Source organism: Bos grunniens, chromosome 2 (assembly GCF_055505025.1).
Source record: "Bos grunniens cultivar Pamir isolate PY7600 chromosome 2, Bosgru_T2T1.0, whole genome shotgun sequence".
NCBI lineage: Eukaryota > Metazoa > Chordata > Mammalia > Artiodactyla > Bovidae > Bos > Bos grunniens.
The window spans coordinates 77,751,482-77,766,061 of record NC_141166.1 but is presented as its reverse complement, the minus strand read 5'-3'; the positions used below and the strand labels follow the sequence as shown (position 1 = coordinate 77,766,061).

At 40.5% G+C, this 14,580-nt stretch overlaps 1 long non-coding RNA gene across 2 annotated transcripts in view; it reads left to right on the top strand.

Annotated features, from left to right (window-relative positions):
- LOC147378263 (uncharacterized) overlaps window positions 1-14,580 on the top strand; it is a 223,278-nt gene that overhangs the window by 36,451 nt on the left and 172,247 nt on the right. The window contains exon 3 of one of the 2 annotated variants that reach the window (XR_015151686.1): window positions 10,440-10,575. The exons of the other annotated variant lie outside the window; for it this stretch is intronic. This is a non-coding gene — a long non-coding RNA (uncharacterized LOC147378263). Of the gene's footprint in view, window positions 1-10,439; window positions 10,576-14,580 lie in introns of those variants that run through there. 2 annotated transcript variants of the gene reach the window in all.

Sequence of the window (14,580 nt, the reverse complement as noted above, 5' to 3'; positions counted from 1 at the left end):
CCATTAAGCATGATGTGCTATATATTAAAAATATTACTTACCAGGGATAATTTATCTATGACCTTTTGCAACATGAGGAATTATCTTGTCATGCATCATTATAGTAAATCTTCTCTCTCCTTTATCTAATGGCAAACATTTTTAATGGGTCTCTGAGGATCTATTTTAAATATTCAACCTAATGCAGAATGCTGTAAACACACATCTTTTGCAAGAAAAACAGAGCTGCTATTCTTTTTCCTTGGAGATTCTGGGGGAGGTGAAATGTTTAAAGCTATATATCTGATTCAACCCCTTCACTTTGAAGCAGAAAGCTAAGAGGTTAGCCTATTGTCCATGTTCATGGGTAAATCAGATGCAAAGGCTGGACTCGCAGCTGAGTTTCCTTCATTCTCTGTCCAGAACTCTATCCTGCACCCTGACCGAACAGGATTTAGAGGAAGCTTCTGTCAAGCAAGCCAAGATAGGGAAACCCACGTAAGAGTGGAAGGAAGGACTATATAACATATACGGTAAATTGTATTGCTATTACTCTGCTGCTAAGAGATGCTTTACAATTGTGGTGCTGGAGAAGACTCTTGAGAGTCCCTTGGACAACAAGGAGATCAAACCAGTCAATCCTAAAGGAAATCAACCCTGGATACTTATTGGAAGGACTGATGTTCAAGCTGAAGCTCTAATACTTTACACCTGATGTGAACAGCCAGTACACTGAAAAAGACACTGATGCTGGGAAAGATTGAAAGCAAAAGAAGAAAGAGGGTAGCAGAGGATGAGATGGTTGGAAAGCATCACTGACTCAATGGACATGAACTTGGGCAAACTCTGGGAGATAGTGAGGGACAGAGAGGCCTGGTGTGCTGCAGTCCACTGGGTTGCAAAGAGTCCGACATGACTTACCGACTGAACAACAGCAACATAAGAGATGAAGTATTCTGGTCTCTGGACAATAAAGAGGCCTCACTGGAATTCTAACATGGGCCACTGTACACGTGCAGGAGTCATGGATGTTTGCTCTTTAAACAAATATTTATTAAATACCTCTGCACAACAGACATCATAGTAATTGTTGTCTAGGGATCCTAGAGGCCAGGTTGGGCATCTCCGTTTCCCAGCTTCAGGAGTCTATGAGAAGTGATGCCGCTTGTTGTCTCTAACCTCCTTGGCCACCTATCCCCCTCCCCCATCTTCTCCAGTTAGGGAGTAAAGGTGGGCAGTGACCTACTTTATTGAGGAGTTTTAAGGGGAATCTGGCATGACTCAGCCCCCTTTTCTTCTCTTTCTCTTTGCAATCTGCTGGTCAGTTCTTGGTCATGTGTTCAGCTTAACAGTAAGACTTCTGTTCTAATGTGACCAGTCTGTGGTTTGCCCTCCATGCTTATGACAGGAATTGTCAATTTCTCTAATATAAAGGCTCAGTTTTATGAAACCAAACTTGCCTCACACTGATGTAAAGTTTTCCATCAGCTTCATTAGTATAAATTTGGCTGAAGTCAGGCAAATGGTGCCAGGTCTACAAACAGCTTTTGAGCCACCACAGTGCAGGGCTCAGGTCATGGGTATAAGGGCACTGCAGTCGTACATGTTCCTCTCCTTGAAGAGCCATGTTAGGGTTAATATTTTGCTGTCATGTTCTTGAAATTTAAAAATTTTAAACAAAGGACTCACATTTTCATTTTTTTACTTGGCCTTACAAGTTGTGGAGCCAGTCCTGCCAAGGTTCTCAGCTCAACAGGGGCGGGAGGTGGGGGTCTTAGGACATGGGCTACATGGTTTAATCTCAAGTTACTCAAGATAAGCTTGGCCTGGTATTGCAAGATCATTTGAGGCATTAGTGGATAGAACATCTGCCACTGCTAAACAACAACAACCTCACAAACTTTAAGGTGGCTGGGATCTGCATACAGAGCACTGGTATGACTCAGGGAGTAAAATGTTAGCTTGACCTCGATTTGCTACTTCCAGATTCCATTCCATTTTCAGGACTATGGAAAGAATTCTGTGTTCCTGAGGTTTATTGAAAGCCTGGAATATCACTACCCCCACCTCCTCCCACACACACAAACTGGCTTCAGATTGCTTCAGGACTAGTTAATCACTAAGCTATTGCTGCATTTTTCTGTGTTTGGAGAGTGCATGTCAGAGATTTTCATCCACATACAAGTTTCAGAAGCAATCAAGGCTTTGCTCCAGAATACTGGTCCTGCTAAGACCTAGGTAAAGATAGGGGGAAACTTGGAGGCGATTTCATCAGATCAGATCAGATCAGTTGCTCAGTCATGTCCGACTCTTCAACCCCATGAATTGCAGCACGCCAGGCCTCCCTGTCCATCACCAACTCCCAGAGTTCACTCAGACTCACGTCCATCGAGTCAGTGATGCCATCCAGCCATCTCATCCTCTGTCGTCCCCTTCTCCTCTTGCCCCCAATCCCTCCCAGCATCAGAGTCTTTTCCAATGAGTCAACTCTTCACGTGAGGTGGCCAAAGTACTGGAGTTTCAGCTTTAGCATCATTCCTTCCAAAGAAATCCCATAGGCCTAATCAGTTCCACAAGGGACTTGGTTAATAGATACTGAGGTATAGAGGTAAGAATGCCTACCTGCATTCTTACTTTAAAATCTGCTTCTAGAACAAGTTATGCTCAATAGGACTCAGGGATTAAAGGAGAAATGTGCATGTATGCTTAGTTACTCAATCATGTCCAACTCTTCTTGACCCTTTGGACTGTAGCCCACCAGGCTCCTCTGTCCATGGGATTTTTTTCAGGCAAGAATACTGGAGTGGGTTGCCATTTCCTACTCCAGGGGATCTTTCTGATCCAGGGATCGAACCTGGGCCTCCTATGTCTCCTGCATTTCAGGTAGATTCTTTATCCACTGAGCCACTAGGGAAGTCCAAAGGAGAAATGGAAGTTAGTAAAGTTTAAATACAGTGAATGGGGAAGAATGCTACCTCAAAAAGGACTTGATGATTGGACTGCTACATTGCAAATTTCTAAACCCCAGGAGATACATTATGTCAAATGGCACTTTCTGGGTGACAGAACCCATAAGTGGAGCTCCCTCTCAGATATGGTAAAAGCACCATGCCCAAATAAGCTTTCTTTAAAAAGACCTTCCAACTGAATTTAAATTTAAAGGTGATGGCCTTCTTAAATCAGCCTAATTGACATCATTTGGAGCTAAAATTTAAAAGTTACCAATAATCCCAATTCTTTCAAATACCATCAAATCTTTGCTATTTGCTATTCTCTTTTGAACTGTGGTGTTGGAGAAGACTCTTGAGAGTCCCTTGGACTGCAAGGAGATCCAACCAGTCCATTCTAAAGGAGATCAGCCCTGGGATTTCTTTGGAAGGAATGATGTTAAAGCTGAAACTCCAGTACTTTGGCCACCTCATGTGAAGAGTTGACTCATTGGAAAAGACTCTGATGCTGGGAGGGATTGGGGGCATGAGGAGAAGGGGATGACAGAGGATGAGATGGCTGGATGGCATCACCGACTTGATGGATGTGAGTTTGAGTGAACTCCAGAAGATGGTGATGGACAGGGAGGCCTGGCGTGCTGCGATTCATGGTGTTGCAAAGAGTTGGACACGGCTGAGCGACTGATCTGATCTGATTCTCTGGCAGCCCTACGTTCTAAGTTTCTTTGCCTGAGATGAGGACTTGAGGACTGAGAATTGCCATTGTTTCTATGTTTGAAGCACTTCTGAAATAATATGTTGTGTTCTAATAAATCTCTGAACTCTTTAAGGAGTGAGGTACATTAAAGATATTTTATGTGGGACTAATCCAACCAGTCCATCCTAAAGGAAATCAGTCCTGAATATTCACTGGAAGGACTGATGTTGAAGCTGAAACTCCAATACTTTGGCCACCTGATGTGAAGAACTGACTCATTGGGAAAGACCCCGATGCTAGGAAAGATTGAAAGCTGGAGGAGAAGGGGACAACAGAGGATGAGATGGCTTGTTGGCACCACTGGACATGAGTTTGAGTAAACTCTGGGAGTTGGTGATGGACAGGGAGGCCAGGCCTGCTGCAGTCCATGGAGTCACAAGGGGTCAGACACAACTGAGCGACTGAACTGAACTGAACTGAAGTCAACTCTTAAGGTCCAAAGGAACTGCCTGTATTCTAGTGATGAACAGTCTAGGTTGTCACTTCTGAAGGAACCCAATTCCTTTTGGTCATTGAGAGAACACCTTCAACTAAGACAAAGCAGAATACAAAAAAGACTTCACTTTCTTTGGTCTTTTCATACCCAAGAACAATATCTAACTTTGGAATTTAATTACTTTCACCTTTGTTGTACTTGAACTTTCAAGATACTCTAATCTATGAGCTTTATTTTCTCGCAAGGAATTTGATCCTGGGAGGGAGTTTATATTCAGGTACTGGGAATTTTATCATTGGTTGAAATTTCCCAATGAGTAATATTAGGTAATGTACTTGAACATAATTCAAAACTGGTCAAAAATAAGGCAGAAATTTCACGTGGCTACGATGGTTTTTGAATTAGTTAAATTAATGACCCATTTCAATGGGGAGCAGTCTACACTGTCATCTGCAACCTCAGGAGGGTCCTTAATTCAGGAGTGATTTGATTGGTATAAGGGAGAGCTTTATGAAAGTAGACTCAAACCACCCTAATGGGTTGCCACTCTCTCCCCCAATGAGATAATCATGCCATTGTTGACTGTTTGTTTAGGATAGAGCCAAAGGAGAGAAGAGAACCAAAATCTTAGGAATGCTGATTAGAAAGTGTCATTTATCCTGGTTCATGTTTCTAAGAGAAGAGACATCAGTCATAACCTCTTGGCTTTGCTCTTCTCATCTTATTTATTCCTCTCATAGGCAGATGGAATGAATTATCAGATTGGTGTGATAGGGAGAGGGACTGGGGATGCTCAGTCTCTTGCTCTCTTTTTGAACTTTCTCTCAGCCTTCAGAGAAAGTGTGTTCTTGTCTGCTCCTGGCCATGTGCTAAACTCAGTGCTTGAGGCTTCCTTTGGGGAGGCCTACAGTGTTCTTTTGGAGAAGGCAAAGGCACCCCACTCCAGTACTCTTGCCTGGAAAATCCCATTGACGGAGGAGCTTGGTAGGCTGCAGTCCATGGGGAGGCTAAGAGTCGGACACGACTGAGCGACTTCACTTTGACTTTTCACTTTTATGCATTGGACAGTTTTCTTTTGCTGTTTGAGATGAGGGTACAGTATTATAAAGTTCACTGTTGCTTTTCACTTAGGCTGGAATCTCAATCAGCTGTATGATGGAAAAGTTAACATTTTAATCTTTCACTGCCTTGCTGTAGACACTGGAAAGACTTCTATTTGTAAGTTAGATGATCTTTGTCAACTACTTAAACTTTTTCTCAGTTTTCTCATGTGTAAAATAGGAAAATACCTGTAATAACTTACACAGGATTGTTATAGATGAGAACAGTTAGTAGCAAGTGCTTGGGAAAATGCTATATCAGTGTTTGCTGTTACCACTTTATCTACCAATTTGTACAGAATTTGAGGAGTAGGAATGAGAGTTGCTTTTTATTAGGTTTCCCATGCAGTTCAATGGTAACTAATAGGTACACACCAAAAAAGAATGTCATGGTCCTGGCTTTAGACTGACTAGTGGGAAATACAGATGAGTGAATCAATAATTGTAGTACAGCATGTGACATGTTATAATAAAGACCTGTGCTCTGTTTATGGGAACTCAGAGATGCGGAGCAACTAAAAATTCAAATGTTACCATAGCTGAAACTCAAGGTTAATCCAAGATAGGATGTGAATTGGAGCCTAATTATTTTTCAGCCCTGAGCTTCCCTGGTGCTATTAAATTTTAGCAAAATTAAAAATTCATGCAAATACACAAACAAAAGCTAGCTTAATGCATTCTTGAAGTAGTCAAATAATTAATGTCATTAAAATAACCTAATCCAGTAAAGAATCTTCCTGCCAATGCAGGGGATGCAGGTTCAATCCCTTGGTTGGGAAGATCCCCTGGAAAAGATAATCACAACGCATTCCAGTATTCTTCCCTGGGAAATCCCATGGATAGAGGAGCCTTACAGACTACAGTCCATGGGATCACAAAAGAGCTGGACATGACTTAGTGACTATACAACAACAGTTTTTCAGATCCAGAGTGCTTCATTTTAGTGCTCTCTGTCCCTATTTTTATGCCATACCATGATCTATGCTTGCTTGCCACTTTCTGGCTTCCCTCCTGGAGTTGTTCCGTCCAACATTCAGTTTCAGATTCAGTAGCAGACCGTCACAACAGCTGTCTGAGGCACTCATCCATATCAGCTGCCAGACCATCAGTTGAGGAATGAACACATCACTGGATATGTAACAATATGGAGAAAATTGAGCTTATCAGAAAGGAAAGGAAATTGGGTATCAGATGAGGAGTATAGTTCCAAGCAACAGAAGCTAACTCAGAAAAGATTGAGCAGACGAGGAATTTATTAAAAAGATATTGAGAAGATCATAGAACCATTGAAAGCAAGCTAGAGACTGTGTTCATGGCAATGCTTTAAAACCACATTGGGTAGGAAGCTGTAGCTGAGGCCACTATAGACCAGATGACAAAATGTGCAGTACTGTGACTGTACGTCAGGACCTCTGTTTCTGCAACACTGACCCCAAATGATGGACACCTTCTTAAACCTTGCAAAAACAGCGTCAACAACAACAGGACAATGAATTCTGTACAGTTCTTGCTTTTGCTGCTTATTTTTTACCACAGTATTGCAAAGATGCATCTAGTTAGTAGAGTCCAAGTCATATTTCTGAATTCCAGTGGCAAGGCAGCTGAAAGAGCCACTTCTCTGGCTTCTCCCTTGGGGTGGTGTTGGGAAAGTATTAGCCAGAAAATGTGACAAATGTCTAGGAGGAATGAGACCCTTTAAAGACTTGAATGGATAATGATAGATGCCAGTAAGTATCTTATAAGGTTTTTTCCTTTCTTTTTCAAATGAATGGAAAGGTTTTCTTTTTCTTTCTTTTACATGCAAGCGTGGAACCAGAACTCAGAAAAACATGTGCAAGGCCACCTACTTCCTCTGTGGTTTCCTTTTATCCAACATTCTCCACGCAGTGATCTGCCTCTCCTTTAAATGTTGAATATAATTACTGAATATAAATGTTTAAAAGCAAATTATTCTGAAGTTATATTCAATTAGTAGCCTACCTCAGACACCTACGTCTTAATATTTAATGGTGTTCCATGGTAAAATTCTTCCTTACCACCCCCTCCAAGATACACAGTCAAGGACTCTCTTATTCAATAGTGTAGTGTTGGTTATTGTCTGGTAGTCAGCTCCTTCTGAAATCTGGACTAAATGATTTCTCCATCTTCCATATTCTTTCTGTCACAGATGCAGCAACCACACTGGACACAATGGACCTTGCTCAAACATCATCAGTATATTCAAGATATATTTAGTTTGTACCTCCGATATTACAAATTCAGGCCTTGAAACCAAAAATGCCTTCAAAGTTTATTCTGAAATGCTACAAATAGAATACTTTCATCAAGTTTTCTTCCCTAAAATGAGAAACATCAATACTATCAAGTAAATATTCAGAACATATTAGATATTATTATTAGTTTTACATTTACTTCTTTCACTGTTGAAGTTCTACTCAGCCTGCAAGTCAAGATGAGATCTAAACATTCCTAAAGAACCCCACCACCACCTCTTTCCCCTCAAACACAACTGTGCTTTGTTCTCCTTTTATAACTCATCACAGTATCCAAGACAGGCCTTTTTTTTGAGTCATATATTTTCCCACTGATGTAACATCCTTTGTGACCTTTCTAGAAGCCAGAATTGGCTTCATATTGGGATCTCCCACACATAGGTAAGTTGCTTACAGAGAGCAGAATTTCAGCAAATATTTGTTGTATTGAGCTAAACATTAATTCTTATTTTGTCTCATACTGCAGTCTTTTGTTAATTAGGCATAAAGGATAAAGGATTTTAATAGGATACGGAGTTATCTCTTCAAGTAACTCATTTTTTATTTTTATTTTTAAATTTTAATTTAGTTTGATTGAAGTTATAGTTGATTTACAATATTATGTTCAGATCAGATCAGATCAGTCGCTCAGTCATGTCCGACTCTTTGTGACCCCATGAACTGCAGCACGCCAGGCCTCCCTGTCCATCACCAACTCCCAGAGTTCACTCAGACTCATGTCCATCGAGTCAGTGATGCCATCCAGCCATCTCATCCTCTGTCGTCCCCTTCTCCTCCTGCCCACAATCCCTCCCAGCATCAGAGTCTTTTCCAATGAGTCAACTCTTCGCATGAGGTGGCCAAAGTACTGGAGTTTCAGCTTTAGCATCATTCCCTCCAAAGGAATCCCAGGGCTGATCTCCTTTAGAATGGACTGGTTGGATCTCCTTGCAGTCTAAGGAACTCTCAAGAGTGTTCTCCAACACCACAGTTCAAAAGCATCAATTCTTCGGTGCTCAGCCTTCTTCACAGTCCAACTGTCCCATCCATACATGACCACAGGAAAAACCATAGCCTTGACTAGACGGACCTTTGTTGGCAAAGTAAGGTCTGTGCTTTTCAATATGCTATCTAGGTTGGTCATAACTTTCCTTCCAAGGAGTAAGCATCTTTTAATTTCATGGCTGCAGTCACCATCTGCAGTGATTTTGGAGCCCAGAAAAATAAAGTCTGACACTGTTTCCCTATCTATTTCCCATGAAGTGATGGGACCAGATGCCATGATCTTCGTTTTCTGAATGTTGAGCTTTAAGCCAACTTTTTCACTCTCCACTTTCACTTTCATCAAGAGGCTTTTTAGTTCCTCTTCACTTTCTGCCATAAGGGTGGTGTCATCTGTATATCTGAGGTTATTGATATTTCTCCCGGCAATCTTGATTCCAGCTTGTGTTTCTTCCAGTCCAGCGTTTCTCATGATGTACTCTGCATATACAGAGTTAAATAAACAGGGTGACAATATACAGCCTTGACGAACTCCTTTTCCTATTTGGAACCAGTCTGTTGGTCCATGTCCAGTTCTAACTGTTGCTTCCTGACCTGCATACAAATTTCTCAAGAGGCAGATCAGGTGGTCTGGGATTCCCATCTCTTTCAGAATTTCCCACAGTTTATTGTGATCCATACAGTCAAAGGCTTTGGCATAGTCAATAAAGCAGAAATAGATGTTTTTCTGGAACTCTCTTACTTTTTCCATGATCCAGTGGATGTTGGCAATTTGATCTCTGGTTCCTCTGCCTTTTCTAAAACCAGCTTGAACATCAGGAAGTTCACGGTTCACATATTGCTGAAGCCTGGCTTGGAGATTTTTGAGCATTACTTTACTAGTGTGTGAGATGAGTGCAATTGTGCGGTAGTTTGAGCCTTCTTTGGTATTGCCTTTCTTTGAGATTGGAATGAAAACTGATCTTTTCCAGTCCTGTGGCCACTGCTGAGTATTCCAAATTTTCTGGCATATTGAGTGCAGCACTTTCACAGCATCATCTTTCAGGATTTGAAATAGCTCAACTGGAATTCTATCACCTCCACTAGCTTTGTTCGTAGTGATGCTTTCTAAGGCCCGCTTGACTTCACATTCCAGGATGTCTGGCTCTAGGTCAGTGATCACACCATCATGATCATCTGGGTCGTGAAGATCTTTTTTGTACAGTTCTTCTGTGTATTCTTGCCATCTCTTCTTAATATCTTCTGCTTCTGTTAGGTCCATACCATTTCTGTCCTTTATTGAGCCCATCTTTGCATGAAATGTTCCTTTGGTATCTCTGATTTTCTTGAAGAGATCTCTAGTCTTTCCCATTCTGTTGTTTTCCTCTATTTCTTTGCATTGATTGCTGAAGAAGGCTTTCTTACAGCAAAGTGATTGTTTTATATATATATATATATTTTCATATTATTTCTGTTATAAGTTATTACAAGATATTGAAGATTGTTCCCTGTGTTGTATAGTACATCCTTTTTGCTTATCTATTTTATATATGGTAGTGTATTAATCCCATACTTCTAATATTTGCCTTCCCCCTCCCTTTCCCCTTTAGTAACCGTAAGTTTGTTTTCTAGGTCAGTGAGTCTGTTTCTGTTTTATAAATAGATCATCTGTATTATTTTTTAGATTGATATATTTGTCTTTCTCTGATTTGCTTCACTTAGTATGATATTCTCTAGGTCCATCTATGTTATTGCAAATGGCAATATTTCATTCTTTTTTATAACTGAGTAGTATCCCATTGTGTGTGTGTGTGTATACATGTATGTATGTATGTATGTATGTATGTGTGTATATATATATACACACCACATCTTCTCTATCCATTCATCTGTCAATGGACACTTCTTGCTTCCATGTCTTGGCTATTATAAATAGTGCTGCTGTGAACATTGGAATGCTCACTGTAGTGTTTTCATCTTTTCCAGACATATGCCCAGGATTGGGATGGCTAGATCATATAAACACGGGAAACCTCATCCAGCCTGGACACAGACAGGATTGACAGATTGCTAACTCTTTCTCAATTCCATGGGTGGTGGTGTATGGAGTTCTTAGAAGGTGGAGCAATTGTCTGGTTAATTCTGATAACAAATGAGACACTGGCATGCTAAATAGCTACGTGGCCCCCAAGCAGTCGGTGTCCCCCAACTTCTTAGTTTTTTAAAGTAACTCATTTATTTTTATAAGGGACTTCTGGAACCACATTGCAAACTTCTTAGGTGTAGGGGTTCCTTAAAAACAATATAGGTAACTATCCATGAAAGGAAGTCTAGTAAAGCCTCATGGCCCAGACGATAGGTATATCCAGAATCAACCCCTATGTTTCACAGGAGAAAAAAGGAAACTTTCCTGATTTTCAGAGAAAAAAATATCTGTAAACTGAAAGAGCTGACTTATAGAACCAATAAGGGTATTTTTGGGTTGAAGTCAGCACCAAAAAGTCACTTCCAATCTCTTCTTCCCTTGAAAAATCATTAATGAAGTCTGGTCTAGTGAAAACTTGGTCGTGTCTAACTCTTTGCAACCCTATGGACCATCGTCTGTTAGGCTCCTTGTCTAAGGGATTCTCCAGGCAGGAATACTGGAGTAGGTTGCCATTTCCTCCAGGGGATCTTCCTGACCCAGGGATTGAACCTAGGTCTCCTGCATTGCAGGCAGATTCTTTACCATCTGAGCCACCTCAGGAAGCCTGCATTACTGGACATTGTTAGCCAAATTCTTCCATGACAGTTTCTGGATATGAAAAACCATGAAGTCAGAAGCTACAACAGACTGATTGGAAAGTCAGCCTCTCCTTCGGACATGGAAGTCCAAAGAAGAGGGTTGGCAACTCTTTTCTAAACTTCCTCTGTGAGTTTGATCTCATTTTATTTTAATTTGGAGAAATAAATTGTGTCATCAAACATTTGGAAGCCGTGACAGACTTTATTTTCTTGGGCTCCAAAATCATTATGGACAGTGACTGCAGCCATGAAATTAAAAGACGCTTGCTCCTTTGAAGAAAAGCAATGACAAACCTAGATAGCGTATTAAAAAGCAGAGACATCACTTTGCCAACAAAGGTCTGTATAGTCAAAGCTATGATTTCTCCAGTAGTCATGTAAGGCTGTGAGAGTTGGGCCATAAAGAAGGCTGAGCATTGAAGAACTGTTGCTTTCGAACTGTGGTGCTGGAGAAGACTCTTGAGGGTCCCTTAGACTGCAGGCCAGTCCATCCTAAAGGAAATTTACCCTGAATAAAGGACTAATGCTGAGGCTGAACTCCAATACTTTGGCCACCTGATGCAAAGAGCCAACTTATTGAAAAGACCCTGATTCTGGGAAAGATTAACGCAGGAGGAGAAGGAGGCAACACAGGATGAGGTGGTTGGACGGTATCATTGACTCAATGGACGTGAGTTTGAACAAGCTCAGAGAGACAGTGAAGGACAGGGAAGCCTGGCATTCTGCAGTTTATGGGGTTGCAAAGAGTCAGACACAACTGAGCAACTACTCAACATCAAACTTACAGGCTGAATTAGAGTATTTGAGAGTAACATTTTCACTGCTATAGGTGGAAAGGACATGGGGAAGATTGTGCAGCTTGATGGAAAAAGTATGACAGGATAAAATATAGGTAGAGGTGACTTAATGTGGTCTTAGATAATAGCTTTTCTTCAGAGTAAGTTCTAGTTGCTATTTATTCTTCCATTGCCTTGTGAAGTCCTTTTGAGGGAAGGATCACAGAATGTTTGTAGAAGAAACTTGGAAATTGTCCAGTCATTTCATTTGACAAAGAAGTACTTTGAAGGCCAGTGAGGAAGTAAAATGTAATAAAAGTCACACAGAGTAAATAGCAGAAGTGGAACTGGAATCAGATTTATTTTGTACCACCTGGCCCTGATCAAAAAATTATCTAATATTCAAAGACTCCTAATACTCTAATACTCCTTAACTTTTCTCCTAAGCATCAGGTAGACTCTGTTTCAAGTTCTCATTTGTAAAATGATTACCTTTCAAAAATTAACAGCCATGTTGGAAAACAACAGAAGTCCAATGTTAATTTCTGTATGAAAGGGAAAGGGGACTTTGCACATATTTTACACCACCCATAAGGAAATTCAGCTTTGGGGCTAATATTTTCTTTGAGACCTTCCTTCCCAATCCCAGTATAAAAATATTTGCTGATGAATAACTGTTCCAACTTGTCCCTTTTCAGAATATCAGCATTTCTCTTTACCTCTCTCTAACATTGGGTACCTGTGGGTCCTATTTTGGCTTTGTTCCTAATTACTTCACTATTAACTCACTCTTCATCTGTTCTTGTCCATTTAGTCTGTGTGGACTTGCCTTCTCTGCCCTACTGATTATGAGCTGGGCAGTGGGATAACTGAAACAATCCCACTCCAACCCAACAGATAACCTTGTCCAAGATTAATTGTCTCTTTTGACCAAATTGTCACCAGCCAGCCCCTGAAACATTTCCTTTGAATTCTAATCCATTAGTTGATAAAGTTTCCAAATTACCAGTCAGGAGTCCATATGGCTTAGGCAGACAAATCTTATGAGTTCGTCCTATTAATCCAGTTTGTTGGGGATGAGCATAGGTTAGACCCAGGGTGCTCCTTGAGAAGTTTTATCTAGTTTTAAGGTTGTATTTGGCACCTTTATTGTGGTGAAATTTACTATATAACCTGGTATATATTTTTCTCTGGGAACCTGTGTGTGTATGAGTAGGTTCTGCACACATAAAAAAGTGAAACTTGTTGATAACCCAGCTGTAGTCACCTAAATGAAAAGCATGCTCTAGGTGGTCTGTTCAGCAGAAAAATGTCTGGGCCTCTGACTCATTCAAATAGATCTGAAAAGTCCCAATTAATTCATTCTACTTAATGGATTCCATTTCTAACCATTCACTTTTTATTATGGAACAGTGAGAGCAGGGCCTCATAAGAACCCCACAGTTAGCATTGTGTCTACTATTGCTGTCTTGAAACGTGATCATTTAATCTTTGAATGTGTTTTGTAAGCGAAGTCTGATGGAACAATGGAGCATATACTTGAGCAAAGAATACATAAAATATTATAGAAGAAAGGTAACTGCCTTTTATTTTAGTGCTTTGACTGGCACTTTCCCCCCTGATTTTTGAGCAAAAAATCATTTTCATGTCTGTTCTGAGAGTGGCATATATCACAGAGCCCACACTTCACCTTGGCCACTCATCTTTACGTAGGGTCCTATAGCTTTCTGTCCTGGCTTACATTCTACTGACACATCATCTCAAAGACTAAGACTCACTTTCTCTCATTTTTCTTAATAGTTAAACTATTTTTTAAGACCTTACTCTGTGCCAGACATGCACTTAACCCACATTAGTCATGTAATCACCAGGACAACTCTTCTGGAATCACTCTTCTCATTAGTCCCATTTTACAGATAAGGAAATTGAAATTTAGGTTAAGCAGCTAGCCCGAAGTCATGGAATAAGTGTCAGTGTCAGAATTTGAAGTCTGGTAGATGAAAGCCAGACCCTATGCCCTAGATTCATGAATATAATTGAGAAATATCTTTAAAATGCTTGGTCCAAGAATATGATTGGAACATTACATTTTTATTAATCCACTTCATTATTTAATCATTGGTTTTTTAACCTTTTGTTAATTTATTTTGACTTCTAAAAGTATTTTCAATATAGTACTCTCTCATAGTAAGGTTATGACCTACTAAAATCCATCATAATGAAGCATTAATGAAGTGATGCGTGCATGAGTGTGCGCTCAGTTGTGTCTGGCTCTTTGTGACCCCATGGACTGTAGCCTGCTAGGCTCCCCTGTCCATAGGATCTTCCAGGCAAGAATACTGGAGTGAGTTGCCATTTCCTCCTCCAGGGCATCTTCCTGACCCAGGGATTGAACCCAGGTCTCTTGAGTCTCCTGCAGAGGCAGGCAGATTCTTTACCACTGAGCCATAATAAGGTGATAGTAGACAGGTAATCATCCACCTTCTCTCATTTTGTTTTCTTTACTGAAAGTGAGGAATATTTGAGTAAACTATATTGTTCTGCTTAAGGTTCTTGGGTCACTATTG